The 18,691-nt window shown below is 51.6% G+C and overlaps 2 long non-coding RNA genes across 3 annotated transcripts in view; one reads left to right on the top strand and one right to left on the bottom strand.

Annotated features, from left to right (window-relative positions):
* Positions 1-18,691, top strand: part of LOC135252195 (uncharacterized) — a 93,813-nt gene that overhangs the window by 69,945 nt on the left and 5,177 nt on the right. The window lies entirely within an intron of this gene.
* The window catches only part of LOC135252194 (uncharacterized), a 55,838-nt gene continuing 38,555 nt past the window's right edge, over positions 1,409-18,691 (bottom strand). For both annotated transcript variants that reach the window (XR_010329353.1, XR_010329352.1), the window contains exons 3-4: positions 5,582-5,657; positions 1,409-2,236 (exon numbers count right to left, since the gene is read on the bottom strand). This is a non-coding gene — a long non-coding RNA (uncharacterized LOC135252194). The remainder of the gene's footprint in view (positions 2,237-5,581; positions 5,658-18,691) is intronic.

Genomic DNA, 18,691 nt, shown 5'->3' with positions numbered 1-18,691 from the left:
AGGAGCAGAGGCAGGGCTCCCCGGCCCCGGCAGCCAGGCAGAAACGGCCCTGATTGGGCACGGACAGTGGACTTCACTTCCGCTCGGATACACCCTAAAGATGCAGCCTCCCGCCCCACAGGTCTGAGCCGAGGAGAGGCGCATTACCGTGCGCCTTCGCGACCCCCCACCCCCAACCCCCCCCCCCCCCCAATTGTGCGGGCACGGCCCTCCTCCGCGGCCTCTTCAGGAGCCATTACCGCCACACTCCCCCGGCGGGGGCCCACAAAGGGCTGAGCGACCAGGGGACCGGTGGGGTGGGGGGGTGGCGTTTTTTAAAAGGAGGCAGATGCTAATTCAGAGCCGTGACAGTAAGCCTTGTGGACAGAGAGTGCGTCGGCCTTTATGCTTCTCTACGTCGCGGTCCAGAAAGCATCTGGTTTGATGGGTCGGTTCTTTATGCGGACATTAAGCTGGGGGCTGCGGGACCACCTCAAACTTTTCATCCCTCCCTGACCAAAGCAGGCCAGGAAAAAAAGCTCTGTGAGGACTAAACACTACTACAGGCCACACTGTGTGTGTGAGGACTAAACACTACTACAGGCCACACTCTGTGTGTGAGGACTAAACACTACTACAGGCCACACTCAGTGTGTGAGGATTAAACACTACTACAGGCCACACTCTGTGTGTGAGGACTAAACACTACTACAGGCCACACTCAGACTGAGTACTAAACACTACTACAGGCCACACTCAGTGTGTGAGGACTAAACACTACTACAGGCCACACTCAGACTGAGGACTAAACACTACTACAGGCCACACTCAGCCTGTGAGGATTAAACACTACTACAGGCCACACTCAGTGTGTGAGGACTAAACACTACTACAGGCCACACTCAGACTGAGGACTAAACACTACTACAGGCCACACTCTGTGTGTGAGGATTAAACACTACTACAGGCCACACTCTGTGTGTGAGGACTAAACACTACTACAGGCCACACTCTGTGTGTGAGGATTAAACACTACTACAGGCCACACTCAGACTGTGAGGACTAAACACTACTACAGGCCACACTCAGTGTGTGAGGATTAAACACTACTACAGGCCACACTTTAAACACTACTACAGGCCACACTCAGTGTGTGAGGATTACACACTACTACAGGCCACACTCAGACTGTGAGGATTAAACACTACTACAGGCCACACTCAGACTGTGAGGATTAAACACTACTACAGGCCACACTCAGACTGTGAGGACTAAACACTACTACAGGCCGCACTCAGACTGTGAGGACTAAACACTACTACAGGCCGCACTCTAATTTTGCAAACACTCGTCTCTTTGAAAGAGAAAGTAAATTAATGTATAGAATAGGGAGTGCCTGGGGACAGGCAGAATTAAATTTATTGTAAAATTAGCAGAGTAATATAATAGTAATAATAGAAGCAGCGCCAGTGCTCATTACACAAACAAAAATTGTTGCTCTGATCAACTCTGGAAAGCATCATTGTTGAATTGTTCAGTAAACTTTCTAAGTTATACTATCCTAAATTATTTTTCTTTTTTTTGACCCATTTAATGACCTTCTGCCTTTGTCAGTATAGTGGCTATTGCAGCCAACACTGTTATGGTTATCCTTCAACACCTGTGTATATGCGTTCTGGCGATGGTGTAGGTAATATGATGAAAGGCATTCAAAAGAAACGGTTGTCAGGATTAAACCCAAAACAAGGCAGATGTATCCATCAGTGATTGCCCCCACACGCAAGCTTGTACAAGGTGTCATAACTTAAGTTCAAACTATCAATGCTTTATTGTATTTCTTTCAATACAGATCATTTGCAAGTTGAAATGCATGTAATTGGTGCATGTACAGTTCAAATTCGCTGTGCTAACTAATTCAGTCATAATTGTCATTCCTTTGTTAGAATTTAATTGTATAATTATTCTGTGGAGCTTAAGACTTCTGTTTGTTTATTTCCTTTGGCTTTTTATGATTATTAATCTCAGCATTGCTTTTTAATCAGCTTTAATGTGTTGGAAACTCACTTTGATCGGAGGAATTCAGTTTGTGTCCAAGACAACTTCAAAACAGCATTCATATTCTTGTCTGGAAGCCAAGCCTTTTAACGGCTCACCGAATGAAAGGCTGGTCTTCAGAGCACATTTCCTTCTTTTAAGCTGAAGAGTAACTGTGGGCTTTATTTCTTTATAATCATGAACAGATTTTCTCTAGCCCCATCTGAAATACAAAAAAAACAACAACAAAAAAACTCTATATTTTTTTACATGAAAATATCTGAAACATTTGAGGTCCGTAATGATTGCATATTTGCGAGGTTCGTAGTGATGGCCAATGGTGAAATGGAAGCACACAACATGAATACTCCTGCACACTCCTGCACACTCCGGAAATCTTGATACATTTCTGAACACTCTTAGTGCACCCGACACACTCATTAACACTCTTGATGCACTCCTGACACAGTCCTGAACACTCTTGGTGCACCCCTGACACAGTCCTGAACACTCTTGGTGCACCCCTGACACAGTCCTGAACACTCTTGGTGCACCCCTGACACAGTCCTGAACACTCTTGGTGCACCCCTGACGCACTCCTGAACACTCTTGATGCACCCCTGACACAGTCCTGAACACTCTGGGAGAACCCTTGGCCTAGTGTCCGCAGTCTCCGGATTTTATTTAATCAGCTTTGTGTTCGTTCCCTTCACACCACCCAACCGCTGCCCCCCCATGCCCCCCCACCGCTTTTGGCCCTCTGCAGCCTGCCAAATTCGCCACTCAGTGACTGCACTTTGCAGAGGTGGGTTTTTGTGATGTGTACATCTATCCTCAGGGCTGAGAGTTAATCCCCCCCATCCCCTACCCCCCGCCCTCGCCCCTGCCCCGGGGACGCACGTCAAAAACGAATCTCTCACCGCACAGGCCCTGACCCCACCCCGTTCCCGCCAGCTTCTGGCAGGCCCATCAACGCGCAGGAACTGAACCTCGCTCTCGCTCCTGCGTTCACACTCGCTCCTGCGCTCGCTCTCACGCTCGCTCTCGCTCTCATGCTCGCTCCTGCACTCGCTCCTGAGCTCACGCTTGCTCCTGCGCTCGCTCTCGACTCAGACAGATTCTTGGACGCGTGGCGTGGTCTTCTGCCATCTTGGCCGCATGGTGAGACACACGGTCGAGGCTAATCGCTTCAGACCCGTGGCATGGCGCAGCGTCTACCGCCCCTCCCCCACCCCGTCTCGGCTGGGATGGGATGGGCGTCCTCGCCAAATGCCTGACTAAATAAATATATAAACACGTGAGATTCCTGCCCGCCCTGGTCTGACTGTACTGCGTTGGTGTTTGAGGCTGGTTTTTACGCCCTGGTCTCACTGTACTGCGTTGGTGTTTGAGGCTGGTTTTTACGCCCTGGTCTGACTGTACTACATTGGTGTTTAAGGCTGGTTTTTACACCCTGGTCTGACTGTACTGCGTTGGTGTTTAAGGCTGGTTTTTACGCCCTGGTCTGACTGTACTGCGCTGGTGTTTAAGGCTGGTTTTTACGCCCTGGTCTGACTGTACTGCGCTGGTGTTTAAGGCTGGTTTTTACGCCCTGGTCTGACTGTACTGCGTTGGTGTGTAAGGCTGGTTTTTACGCCCTGGTCTGACTGTACTGCGTTGGTGTTTAAGGCTGGTTTTTACGCCCTGGTCTGACTGTACTGCGTTGGTGTTTTTGGCTGTATTTTACGCCCTGGTCTGACTGTACTGCGTTGGTGTTTGAGGCTGGTTTTTACGCCCTGGTCTGACTGTACTGCGTTGGTGTGTAAGGCTGGTTTTTACGCCCTGGTCTGACTGTACTGCGTTGGTGTGTAAGGCTGGTTTTTACGCCCTGGTCTGACTGTACAGTGTTGGTGTTTAAGGCTGGTTTTTACACCCTGGTCTGACTGTACTGCGTTGGTGTTTGAGGCTGTATTTTACGCCCTGGTCTGACTGTACTGCGTGGTGTTAGGCTGCTTTTACGCCCTGGTCTGACTGTACTGCCTGGTGTGTAAGGCTGGTTTTTACGCCCTGGTCTGACTGTACTGCGCTGGTGTGTAAGGCTGGTTTTTATGCCCTAGTCTGACTGTACTGCGTTGGTGTGTAAGGCTGGTTTTTACGCCCTGGTCTGACTGTACTGCATTGGTGTTTAAGGCTGGTTTTTACGCCCTGGTTTGACTGTACTGCGTGGTGTGTAAGGTGGTTTTTACGCCCTGGTCTGACTGTACTGCGTTGGTGTGTAGGCTGGTTTTTACGCCCTGGTCTGACTGTACTGCGTTGGTGTGTAAGGCTGGTTTTTACGCCCTGGTCTGACTGTACTGCGTTGGTGTGTAAGGCTGGTTTTTACGCCCTGGTCTGACTGTACTGCGTTGGTGTTTAAGGCTGGTTTTTACGCCCTGGTCTGACTGTACTGCGTTGGTGTGTAAGGCTGGTTTTTACGCCCTGGTCTGACTGTACTGCGTTGGTGTGTACGGCTGTTTTTTACGCCCTGGTCTGACTGTACTGCATTGGTGTGTAAGGCTGGTTTTTACGCCCTGGTCTGACTGTACTGCGCTGGTGTTTAAGGCTGGTTTTTACACCCTGGTCTGACTGTACTGCGTTGGTGTTTGAGGCTGTATTTTACGCCCTGGTCTGACTGTACTGCGTTGGTGTTTGAGGCTGGTTTTTACGCCCTGGTCTGACTGTACTGCGTTGGTGTGTAAGGCTGGTTTTTACGCCCTGGTCTGACTGTACTGCGTTGGTGTGTAAGGCTGGTTTTTACGCCCTGGTCTGACTGTACTGCGTTGGTGTTTAGGGCTGGTTTTTACGCCCTGGTCTGACTGTACTGCGTTGGTGTTTAGGGCTGGTTTTTACGCCCTGGTCTGACTGTACTGCGTTGGTGTGTAAGGCTGGTTTTTACGCCCTGGTCTGACTGTACTGCGCTGGTGTGTAAGGCTGGTTTTTACGCCCTGGTCTGACTGTACTGCGCTGGTGTGTAAGGCTGGTTTTTATGCCCTAGTCTGACTGTACTGCGTTGGTGTGTAAGGCTGGTTTTTACGCCCTGGTCTGACTGTACTGCATTGGTGTTTAAGGCTGGTTTTTACGCCCTGGTTTGATTGTACTGCGTTGGTGTTTAAGGTTGGTTTTTACGCCCTGGTCTGACTGTACTGCGTTGGTGTGTAAGGCTGGTTTTTATGCCCTGGTCTGACTGTACTGCGTTGGTGTTTAAGGCTGGTTTTTACGCCCTGGTCTGACTGCACTGCGCTGGTGTTGGTGCGTAAGGCTGGTTTTTACGCCCTGGTCTGACTGTACTGCGTTGGTGTTTAAGGCTGGTTTTTACGCCCTGGTCTGACTGTACTGCGTTGGTGTGTAAGGTTGGTTTTTATGCCCTGGTCTGATTGTACTGCGTTGGTGTTGGTGTTTGAGGCTGGTTTTTACGCCCTGGTTGTTGTGGTCTGTGCAGTACCGTGTGTGGCAGTAATATGGAAATGAGCAGCTGAATCTCTCTGAGACATGGGGATGCGTGTGCCCCTGTTCATCCACAGCGTGCACACATGATCTGCGCCTGGCTTACACGGACAGCCAAGAGCCGCTCGTCTCAGATGTCAGACTCATTGTTCTCCTGTTGTCCAGTACTTGAGTTTTTTTTTCTGTCAACAAAAGAGGGATGCAGAGAAATAGGATTATGTGAAAATCGCATAACCAGTAAAATAAATAACACCTTTTTCACTGATTTGTGTTCCACTGGATTTTCAGACCAGACAAGTGCTGTCTTTTGCTTTTGGGGGTGTGGGTGGGGGGGGGGGGGGGAAACAAGGATTCAAGAACCTTCAGAGGTTGAATCAAAATGGTGATTTTAAATTCTAACGGAGAAGGACACGTGTGATATTATGTAAGCAGAACGTGTGGCACTGTGCAGTCAGGGGGAATAAAATCCGCTCCTTGCGCTTGCGTATGGTGGGATGGAATGTGCTGTTCAGAAGATAAACGCACATCTGACATAAGCTGATGCAGTAGCCCCACAGGGTCCGCTGCTGTTCTGAGGGGCCAGACCTCTCTTTCATTTTCCATAATCCACCTTTAACAAAACACTGCAGCAGAGGGAAGAGCAGGAAGAGAGATGTGCATCCTGTTCTCAGGCCCCGTTTGGAGGGCTTCACAGAGGTGTATTTTTTTTAGGTTTGGGGGGGGCAGACTGCAGTTCTGCTGATGTGAAGGGGGTGGGGGGGGGGGGGCTGAGGGGCAGGGTGTGTGAAAAGGGCAGGCCAGACATAAGTGGGTGGGGCAAAGGGGTGGGTGGAGAAGAGGTAGTGGGTGGGGCATATGAGATGGGCGGGGCAGGGGGCAGGGCAGATGGGATGATGAAATATGGGTCGGGGCAGTCTCCTAGTGATTTGCTGATACTGCATGCAGTTGTATTAGGGATTGCTAGGCACTGTGTAGTATCACGGTTGTGAAACTGACTAATGGGGGGGGGGGGGCACTGGCCTTTGACCCTTCAGCAAGATCCGTAACCTGAAAGGCTTCGGTCAGCACACAGCAGAACACACAGCGCACACTGTGTTCCTGCAGCGGCCAGGTCAGCTGGCCAAACGTTTCCCAAAGGGGGAAAAAACACCAAAACACAAAACAGAGCAGAACCCAACAAAGCTCGACTGTCAGGACAAGGGCTGCGTCGGAAGCCCGAGTGAAATTTCTGAAATTTCTCGCGAGTCGAAGCTTTCCCAGGAGCCGAGCCGAGCCGAGTGAAAGAGCCACGCGCTACGCAACTGCGGGAGAACCGGAAAGTTTGGGCAGAAACTGGCCGGCAGGGCTGCCCTCCCTGTGCCCAGCGCAGGCCAGTGCGGCTGTGAGCACAGTCTGCCTGTGACCTGGAATGTTCCGGAACAGACAGGTGTGGACTGAGTGTAGTGCGCGGGGGTGGGGTGGGGGGTGGGGGGGGGGGGGGTGAGCAGCCCCCGCTTTGGGCGTCCTGCCGCCCAGCCCTCGCACGCAGGTTTGAGGTGGGGGTGTGTGGGGGTGGGGGGGTGGGGGTCCCGGGTTCGACGATTAGCGAAGGCCTGCCGCTGGGAAGCTGAGAAAATGAGGGCGATTACCATGACAAACACTGTCATCTGACTGAGAATGGAGCCTGGGGAGAGAGGGGCATGCTGGGATACGGAGCCGCGCATCACAAAGGAAGGAGCGAGAGGCTGCAATTTACCTAGCAGGGCTCTGAGACTCCTCCTGACCACAGAGAGAGAGAGAGAGAGAGAGAGAGAAGCAGAGAGAGAGAGGGAGAGAGTGTGGGGAGAGAGAGAGGTAGAGAGACAGAGAGAGAGAGAGAAGGGAAGAGAGAGAGGGAAAAAGAAAGGTAGAGACAGAGGGAGAGAAGGGGGACAGAGAGAGAGGCAGGGAGAGAAAGCGACCGATAGAGACCTAACCTGACCCAACCCATATATGCAGCACCAACCACTCACCCCTTCCACACACAACACTCACCCCTTCCACACACAACACTCATCCTTAATACACACAACACTCATCCCTATTACACACAACACTCACCCCTAATACACACAACACTCATCCCTAATACACAACACTCACCCCTAATACGCACAACACTCATCCCTATTACACACAACACTCACCCCTAAAACACACAACACTCATCCTTAATACACACAACACTCATCCCTAATACACACAACACTCATCCCTAATACACACAACACTCATCCCTAATACACACAACACTCATCCTTAATACACACAACACTCATCCCTAATACACACAACACTCACCCCTAATACACACAACACTCACCTCTAATATCTAATACACACAAGACTCAATCCTAATACACACGTCACTTACCCCTAATACACACAACACTCATCCCTAAAACATGTCACTCACCCCTAATACACACAACACTCACCCCTAATACACACAACACTCATCCCTAATACACACAGCACTCATCCCTAAAACACGTCACTCACCCCTAATACACACAACACTCATCCCTAATGCAATTCTCACCTCTAATCGATGCATCATGAGAAAAGGGGAAAAACTAAATCATGAAAAGCTAATAACAGCATATTGCAGCATCGGGAGTACAGTATAAAAAGCGCTCTGAAACATAAAGGAATGATACTGAACGTGTGAAGGGTGTGTGTGTAAGGCGGGTGAAATGACTCCCGATTCGTAATTACAATGCAGTTGACATTTTAAAGGATGTGTGTACGTTTCACGGAAAATGTTTTCCTGTCGGCGCTGCTGGGGCCGTGTGCAGTACGAGGAAACGTGCACCTGTGACACCACTCGACACATCCGGGAGGAGGGGGGGGGGGGGTGATTCTGTACCCCGTAAAACGGAATCTGCCCCCCCCACACATCTGTCAGCTCGAGGGGTTAGGGGGCACAGGTGACCTGGCTGCTGGCCACAAAGTGAACCGAAGTCTTCTTCAAATCTGCTGCCAAGCCTGAAGAGGGCCGGGCGCGTGTGATTTCGGGTTCTCCGCTCGACGTCTCAGGCCCGTCTGCAGCCAGATGTTTGCAGAATGGCAGGCAGGCAGGCAGCCACCGCGCGGCGAGAAGACGGGCTAATTACTCCCATTTACACACGTCCCCAAAAAATCCACAGAGAAGCCCTGAATAGGAAATCAGGCGTCTTGGATGGTGAATAACCTGGCGAATGTGTGTGGTGTGATCACATGACTGAACCTGACTTCGTAAATAATGCCCCGTGCAAATGAGGTGCTAATGAACTGTACTTCTTTAAACACTTTTCTGAGACATGACATAAATACTGCATACGTAAATATATATGGAGTATAAACATACCATATATATATATATAATATTATATTATATCTTTGATCGCAGATTACGTCTATGGCACAACCCTATTTAAGTGATAATTGCGCTTGGAGAGGAGACGCGAGCTCTGCATGCCGTCTGTGTCCAGGGCTCTCTGCAGTAAATGATATAGCCCACCCCCTATACTGTAAATACAGGACTGGTATTCATTTGAAAATGGAAAGCACATTAATGTTATCCTCTCCCTCAGACTATTGGTCCGTTATGGCTTTAGATCCCCAGTGCTGATAATATTAAGTGGCATTTGGCGCGCGTATCTTTAATAAAGTGGCTTTACCCGCGAACATGTTATGTTATGAATATGTTAATTTTGTGTATGGAAATCGCCCCTTTTCTGCACAAAGAGAAATGTATAATCCATTTTAAAGATCTCAAACTTAAAACTCGGTTAGTCGTAGCTTTATATTGGGCTTCCGTTTTGCGCTACCTAAATTGAGAAATTTAAATATGATTATAAATGAAAGAAAGCCCTTGAGATGATCAAACAGCTATTTGCTCTAAACAGTTGTATCCGTATTTTCTCACTGAAACGCAGGCTGTTTTCGGCTTATTGAAGCCTGTCTGCACAGGTGTTTATAATCAAATTATTCAAAATTCATTTTTCACACTTCCCGGAATTAGCCCTAAGTAGTTATGTTGCCGTCTGTTTGCACTATGTGACATTTCCCCGCGCAAGCAACAGGATAACTGTCATTTTAGAAGCAGGTGCTCGCATTGAAGAAGAAAAAAAACTTTATCAGACACATAATAGTATTTAGCATTTAAAGGATTTGCATGGCAGTGAATGTTGATTGTCCAGGGCTTGTACAGTAGTAGTGTACGATGCAGTATGTGTCCTGCGAACACGGAAGCTATGGTTTCTCAATGCACCATCAATATACACGGTATTTAATGCGTCTGTGACTTGCCGCGGATTTACTGAAATGCTCAGTTAGTTTGCGGCCCGCGCGGGATGTCGCGACGTACAGCCGTTACCAGCGTGTAGCGTTCCACGAGCAGGTTTACCGCTTTCTCAGTTAAGGATTTTAACAGACGGTTTAATTAGTTTTTACGGATACACTATACCGGGACAAAATGTATGAAAAATAATTAGGAATGCAAATCAGCCAAAACAGTATTCGTTTTATTCTTATCGTGTATCGTAATTGCTGCCATTGTTTTTTGCGGAAGGAAGAGTGGCTGATAAGAGGGGAAGTTAGACACTTCTAATAAAACCCAAGTTCCCAGTTAAAGTTCGCTTTGAATATTCATTTACAGTCTGCCACACATGGTCTCTTTCCACGCAAGGAAGCGGCACCAACACTGCAAGACAATGTTTAGTAAATGCTGTCTTTGCTGTTTTACAGATAATTCAAAAATGCCTTGGCAAATGATCAAATTTAATTAGCAATATAAATGCCAGGAGGACCACATAATGTACAATTGTCTTGATATCTTTCCAGAAATTAGTCTTTTTAAATGAATTTGCTGTATTAATCATCTTAAAAAATATTTTTGATCACTGAATTAATAGTTTTCCGTCCTGTTTTTAGGTATTCATTGACATAGGTGATTGCCTCTTAATTACTACACCAGCCTCTGTCTATTCAGCCTTATTAATTCATGTTTGCTGGCACCGTCCCAGTAGGCTGGCTTGCCCTATATCTTCTAATTGCTTCTGTAATTGAATTTGCCCGCTGTTTCTGCGCTAGTTTTTTAAGCGAGTGTGTTTGTTCCCGGGTTTATTGTGTCTTTGTGAAGCAGCCCCCGGCAGACAGAACATACATCCTCTTTTCTCATTACTCATTCATTTTCCACTGCCTGCGCTCCCTTATTTATTTATTATTACCTTAACCCTATAGCCCAGTCTTACAACCTGCATATTAAATGTGGGGGTGTGTGTGGGGTGGGGGGGGGATTAATTAATTAGGAGTGGTGAGACAGTTACGCACGCGTCCACTCGTTCACGCGTTTGATAACCCTCCACAGACCCGAGGCCCAATTTCAGTCACGGAAACACAGAGCATAAACAGCGCGCGTTACAGGGATACGCGCTTTCCCACCAATACGCTTCCAGCGATGATTGTGTGTGTGAATATGACGCCTCGCTTTGCGCTGCGCAAACCGTCGCGAGCCGTCTAGCCGAATGGAGCGGCCCTATCCCTCGCTTTAACTGGCAGGTGAATGCGTGTGCGCACATAGACGTGTTTACACACATCCGCGATGGCGGCTGTAGGGGCAGTTACCCACCACCAGGGGCCCTGTCCCAACACCAGGGGCCCCACCCTAACACCAGGGGCCTGGGCCTAACAACAGGGGCCCCACCCTAATACCAGGGGCCCTGTCCTAGCACCAAACAGGGGCCCCACCCTAACATCAGGGGTCCCATTCTAGCATCAGGGGCCCTGTCTCAACACCAGGGGTCTGTACTTGCACAAAACAGGAGCCCCACCCTAACACCAGGGGCCCCATTCTAGCACCCGGGGCCCCACCCTAACACCAGGGGCCCCATTCTAACACCAGGGCCCCCATTCTAACACCAGGGACCCCATTCTAACACCAGGGGCCGCACCCTAACATCAGGGGCCCCATTCTAACACCAGGGCCCCCATTCTCACACCCGGGCCTCGTCCCTGTCCCACAGCCGTTCCCCGCTCCCTCTATCAGCCTCCATCTCGCCCGCCGGTGAACCTGGGCGGCCCATTGTCCCGCTGACAGGGGCCCGTTATCCCTCAGACCTGCCCCCCCCCCCAAATCCCGGCGCGGCCGGGCGGCGTGTCTTTCAGGCTTCCCCTCCGCCCGCGCCGGCATTGATTTGTTTTCTCCCGGTCCTCCCGCTCCCTTTGTCCCCTTATCGGGACCGCAGGTTATTATGTGCAAAGTATTGACGGGACTTGGAGGGCCCGTTTGGTCGATGGAGAGCTAATGCATCCTTAATCCTGCTTTTGTTACGCCGGAATGTTCCGCTGGGGTCTCTGATGGGGAAAGAGGTGCAAAGCTGTTGATCCTGGTTTTTATTTGCTTGGGGGGGGGGTGGGTGAGGGGTGGGGGGTGGGAGAACGGGGGGAACCCACCTATCAATCAAAGGGGAGGCCATCGCAGTCCTGAATGACACGGGCACTCGACTGAAGAAATTTGATAAGAGTGCATTGTCAGGCGGCTCTCTCTCCCCCCGATAAGAAGCGCATTTGACTGGCCCAGATAAGGCGGCGGGGGCTTTGAGAGGCCGGGTGACACCCCCCGCCACGAGGGGTTACGCGGCTTTGGGCGAAAACGATACTTTTCGCAAAACAACAAAATACACATTCGGCGCGCGTGTAAGCAGCAGGAGCCGCGGATACGGCGGGATTATTTAGCGGGGCGGGCGACGGGAGCGGCGGCTCGACATCGCGGAGGGCGAGGCCGGCGTCATGTAGCGTAGCGCGGCGTAGCGTGGCGTAGCACGACTTAGCGTAGCATAGCGCGGCGTAGCGTAGCATGACTTAGCGTAGCGTAGCGCGGCGTAGCGTAGCGTAGCGCGGCGTAGCGTAGCGTAGCGCGGCGTAGCGTAGCGTAGCGCGGCGTAGCGTAGCGTAGCGCGGCTCGCTCGTGTTTGAGCTCCGCCTGTTCGACGTGGTCACGGTCCGGGAGGAACATCGCGTGACGAACATGGCGTCTCTATCTGTGTCTGGCGCTCTCTGGCGCCTACCGCTCACAAACGTGGCGGGCCGTCCTCGCGTGATCCTTCAGTGCGTTTCCTGTCTTCATAAACAACGGCTAACAACTGCCTTTTTATTATTTTTTTTCTGCAAAACCGCAAGCTGAAGAAAACCATTTGAGATCGCGCAAATCTGAGTGCCAACTCCTCTATCGATCTTCTTTCCTATTGATCAAGAGGAAAAAACACTTTTTCCCCAGACTGAGTTTTATTTGCAGTAATTAAATGAAATGGGCTTTTTGGCGCTGCAGCCCTGCAGTTTTCATTGATCATTTTATGAAGTGCCCCGCGAGTCTGTTCCTCACAACCCCATCCCCCAGGACTCCGTCCCCCTGTACCCCATTCCCCCACGACCCTGTTCCCCCTGTACCCCATTCCCACTGTACCCCATTCCCCCACGACTCTGTTCCCCCTGTACCCGCCCCAGACTCTGTCCCCCCCATCCCGACCTGTTCCCCCTGTACCCCGTTCCCCCACGTCTGTTCCCTGTACCCTCCCACGACCCTGTTCCCACTGTACCCCATCCCCACTTTCCCCTGTACCCCATCCCCACGACCCTGTTCCCCTGACCTCCCACCCCGTCCGCTGTACCCCCCCCACGACTCTGTTCCCGTACCCTGCCCGCTCATCCCACTGTACCTTCCCCACGACCCGTCTCCGTCCTTCCCCCAGGACCCCGTCCTGTACCCCTCACGACCCGTCCCCTGTACCCCGTTCCCCTCCCCCACTGTACCCTTTCCAGACGTTCCCCTGTACCCCATTCCCCCACGACCTGTTCCCCTGTACCCGTTCCCCACGACTCCGTCCCGCTGAACCCGCTCCCCGACTCTGTTCCCCTGTACCCCGTTGCCACGACTCCATCCCACTGTACCCCGTTCCCCACGACCTCCTCCGTACCCATTCCCCCAGGACCCCGTCCCCCTGTACCCCGTTACCCACGACCCCGTCCCCCTGTACCCCGTTCCCCTACGACCCCATCCCCCACGACTCCATCCCACTGTACCCCATTCCCCCATGACTCTGTTCCCCCTGTACCCTAGTCCCCCGCGACCCTGTTCCCCGTTCCCTAGTGACACACTTCCTGTGTGAGGCGTAGACACCGACAGCCAAATTTTCTGGAGTTCAAATTTCTGGTGTCGAGAGTTTTAGAGTGAAAGTGTTTTGGCTCTGGTGTTAAATGTCGTACGGTAAACACCACCTGGTGTGAGTAGCCCTGTGAAACAGAGTGTGAGATTGCGTTGTAAGTGTTGACCGTATCTTATGACCTGTAGTGTTTGTTTTCTCAATCCGGGATGTTTACTGTGAGCGTAGCGTCCCAGAGGAGCAGGCCTCAGGCCTAATGTGAGCACCAGGGGGAAGTGTTCTCACGCGCCCCCTCATCTTCAGACAGCGCTCTGTCACAGTGGCGGGGCGGGGGCGAATAGGGTCCAGCACACCCCTGTCCCGCACAGGCAGGTGAGCCCGTACACAATGGGGGATCAAAGAGTGCTTTCGGTGGAGCTGAGCGCACTGACCATACCTTTCATCCAGGTGCTCCATTCAGGCGTAATCGTTTAATTTCTATATTTTCTGCTTCACAGATTAAACATATATAAAGATAATAATAAGAATAAGCACGCCCTGGAATGCGGTCTGCGTATATATCCACCGAATGGGATTTCATATTGATTTCTTTTTTTTTTTTTCTGCACTAGAAAAGGGTTAAACTTTCCGCCATTTTCCCCCGTCTTGAAAAATAGAAGGACGGTGACCTGTAAAGAGATTTCTTTCTCAAAAGAAGAAGAAGAAGGAGAGAATAAGAAGGCAGAGACGGCCGGAGGGCAGGAGCACGCGGCGTATTGTGGGGCCCTACATTAACACAGCGTATGATGAAGTTGGGGTTTTTGTGCTGCTAATGACTCGGGGCGAAGGACTCGGGAGCGGGGGGGAAATCGATGGCGGAGTGCCTCAGATTAAGCGCTGCAAATTATCCGCGCTCGGCGGCTCCATTGTGTGCGCCGCGGCGGCGGCGGCGGCGGCGGCGGGCCGAGAGCGGGCCGCGCGAGGCGGAGCCGCCAAATGGCGCCGGGGCCGCGAATCCCGTACTATTGATCTGGGGCTCACGCCGATGGAGAAACCGGGGTGGCGGGGGGGGGCACGAGGAGCCAGTGATTGCTGGGGGGTGATTGGGGGGTGGGGGGTGTTGTGGGGGGCCAGCGGGTCGCTGGGGGGGGGATAGGGGATGGGCACGTACCTTTTCAGAGACATACTGCTGCCACAACCCCCCCCCACCCCCACCCCCCAACCCCCAACCCCCTGTTCTCATATCGGACTCGGCACCCGTTCAGTAACGCATCATGGCGGGTCCGTAACTCTCGGTGTAGGAAGCAGGCCGCCGCCCTCTCCGCGCTGTTCTAGTAGCAGCACAACCAACAGGCCCACCAGCTCAACCAGGCCCCAATCTCTACCAGCTGTCAAAAGCCCCCATCTCACCATCCCCATCCCCATCCCATCTCCACTCCACTCCATCTCCATCCCATCTCCTTCCCCATCCCCATCCCCATCTCCACCTCCATCCCCATCCCCATCTCCATCTCCATCTCGTACAGCTCAGGTTTTATAGAAAGGAGGACAGTGTCTGCCATGAGGACAGCTCTATGTAGAGAGCATTAGCACGGGCTCACAATGCCAGGGTAATCACTGGCCATATTGCAGGACTTAGTCTCCAAAATATTATTGAAGGGAAACTAAAAGATATTACAAAGGACAGTGAGGAGATGCAGGACCTGAGGAGACCTTCACAGCAAAAGGTTCAGTGTAAAATTAAGTGAGCTCAGCTCTAATAGAGCACAACCTCCCCTGGCCTCCGGTGCACTGTGCTGTGGGCAGTGTGTACACGGGCACACGTTACACTGTTACGCCTCTGGGACGTCCCGTGCGATCAAGCGCTCCCCTCCGTATTCGTGCGTCGCCTCACACCGGTAAGCAGCAGCACGTGCGCTCGCCCCACACTTCCGGGAGGGTAATGAGATGCGCAGGTAGCGCGTTGGGTCGACAGCGTGTGGTAATGATTCTCCAATTAGCGCACATTTGAGCTGGAGAGCCGCACGCCCGCGTTAAGCAGCACAGATGTGAGCAGCGGGAGGCTAAGGAGGAGTCAGCTGAGCTCTCACACACACACACACACACACACACACACACACGCACGCACTCACACTCACACTAACACACACACATGCACGCACTCACACTAACACACACACAACACCCACACAATCACACACTAACACACACACACACACACACACACAGACACACACACACACACGCTCGCACTCACACTAACACACACGCACACACACGCTCGCACTCACACTAACACACACACACACGCACGCACTCGCACTCACCACACACACACACACAACAACACACGCACTCGCACCACCACCTAACACACACACACAAACACATGCACACATACCGATTCACACACTCACGATACACACACACCACACATGCACCACAAACAAACACACACTTACACAAACACGCACACACACAGCGCAGAAGGACAGCAGATGTTTCAAACTGCTGCGCGCACTTGTAAGTTGTTTTTTTGTGTGTTTTACTTCAGGGGAACTCTTTATGACCCTGCAGGTCTTTCTCACGAGTTCCAGTAGCGGGACACAGACTGGGGCACAGGCTGTTAAGGGCTCTGTAACTCAGACCCACTCTTTGCTTTTCACAGACGAGCAAACTGCAGTGATTTACCCCCCCGCCACCCAGGACCCCCTTTATGGGCTCGCTGTGAAATTGTACAACTACTGTTTAAACTAGCGGGGAGGTGGGGGGGGCGGGGGGACGACGACAAGACAAACGTGTGTGGAGTCACGGCCAGTCTGCCTGGCCTGGGGGCCGCTGTCTGACCCCCCCCCCCCCCCCCGGCGGCATTAGCCCCTTTGTGCAGGGGCTCCCGGCTCGGGGCCGAAACGCTGACAGCACAGGGCCCCGCAGGATGTGAGGCCCCGCAGGATGTGGCTCCCGCGAGCGTAAACCCCGCCGCCTCCCGCTTGTGTTCTAAAGATAAAACAGCGTATCTGCTATGACCTCATCAGCACGAGACCAGATCTACCCTGCCATGCTGCCACAGCACTGAGAGAGAGAGAGAATACCTGTGTATCTGTGTGCATGTGTGCGTATGTGTGTTGCCACCCATGTGTTGCCATGTGTATGTATGTGAGGATGGGTGTGTGTGTGTGTGTGTGTGTGTTGCGTGTTTGCGAGACAGAGAGACAGTTCTCCTCCTGACAGGTGTATAATTTGCCTCTTGCCCCCCTCTATGGCTAAAGTGCTGTAATGTCAGCATATATCTCTTTCCTCTGATATATCTGACACTGAACAGAAAACACTGTTTTCTCTACACACTGTTATTTCCATTTTTTTTATAATAAGCTGCACAACTAATGGCTATAATATGTATAATATTCGCCTGCTCCTGAACTGAGGTTTCAGAACAACGCTTTATAAAAGGCAACGGCTAGCGAAATATTTTCAGACAGCTCAGGCATTTTAAAATGGCGGTTTTTAAAAAATCTGATTTGGCGGTTTTGCCGTATAATACTTGGTTTCTCTGGGTTCCTCTGCCGATATTGTGTTTGTGGCGGCTGATGGGGGGGTGCGGGGTTTGGGGGACGAAGGGGGCTTTATTTCCCCCGAATTTCTGGGGCTCGCAAAGTCCGTCTGAAGACAGCCAGTGTGATCCAGCGCGCTGGACGGCCTTCAAACCCGAGCCGCCACCTCCACGGCGTCTGTCAGATGGCGGTCCAGCGCCGGCGCCGGGGGAGACGGGCTCTGTTCTCCCGGCCCGTCTGAACCGGGGCGGCCCCCTCTTAAACCTGCGCTGGGGGTGCCAACTCGTCCCGAGGATCAGAGCTGTGTGTCCCACCTACAGCCGCCTGAACCCCCCCCCCCCCCCCCACAGCCCCTCCAACCCCCCCTCCAAACCCCCCAGCCCCTCCCCGAAGAGCAAGCACGCCTGGAAGCCTTCCCGCTCACTCACACAGGCCTGGCCGCCATGGTTACGGAGAGCCTCTTTCCCGCGCCACGCGTTTGGGCACTGTGGACAGACCGTAAAAAGCCAGCTGTGGGGAACAGCACACAGCACAAACAGATCTGTGTAAATATTACAGATCATAAATTTCATACTGAAAATAAAAACTGAGACTGTCACACACACCCCCGTCCCCTGTCCCCCCCCCCGTCCCCACCGCCCCCCCGCCCCCCCGTCCCTACGCCTGACGTTTTTCTGGAACATCTCGCCCGTTTTCGCTCAGTGCTTCCCAGGAAGGTGGGGTGGCGACAGGGTCCAGGGCGTGTCCACCTGTGCCGTTTTTATTTTACACCTGCACGGCGAAGCCAGGTGTTGCGCTGACGGAGCGAAACGGGGCCTCAGGTAGCGCCCGCCCCGCTCTCCGCTCCCCGCTCTCCGCTCCGCTCATCTCGTCTTGCGCGTTCGTTCTCATGCCGCATTTCAGTCTCGGCTGGTTTCTAAATTACTCTCCACACTTAATTACAGAGGATGAGGGGAACGCATCGTTTCTCTTTGTTATGGGCTGAGCTCTCAGTAATCCCAAACAAAGAACCTGGCTCAGGAAGTCATAGGATTTGCTGGCGGGATTATAGTCTCGCGGATAATGATGTGCAGTCACTAGAACCAAAGCTCTATTTTCACTCAAATTGGCCAGTAAACAAAAGCACTGGTATGTCTGATGGTGAGAATAACTGTCTAGTAAGCACAGGGAAAGATAGTTACCGTCTCCAGCACATGCTGAAGCAGGATTTAGTTATTATGATTTTGCAGCAGCTGCAGCAGGTAATACCATCTATATTCTATATTTGCTCTGGATAATAAATGACTAAATGTAAATGTGTATGATACACATAAAGCTTATACTGTACAAAGAGACACACACATATAGATGCAAGAAAAATACACACACACACAAACACACACATATATATATATATATATATATATATATACTGTATATATATAGAAACAATGTGGAATTCTTCAAGATTTTAAAGCTAATTTGTACTCTGCGCCGGTGCTGGTGGTTGTCAGGGTGTGTGTTCAGGGTGTACTCTGTGCTGGT

Source organism: Anguilla rostrata, chromosome 4 (assembly GCF_018555375.3).
Source record: "Anguilla rostrata isolate EN2019 chromosome 4, ASM1855537v3, whole genome shotgun sequence".
Taxonomy (NCBI): domain Eukaryota; kingdom Metazoa; phylum Chordata; class Actinopteri; order Anguilliformes; family Anguillidae; genus Anguilla; species Anguilla rostrata.
Note: the sequence above shows the minus strand (reverse complement) of the source record. Positions and strands in the feature narration are given on the sequence as shown.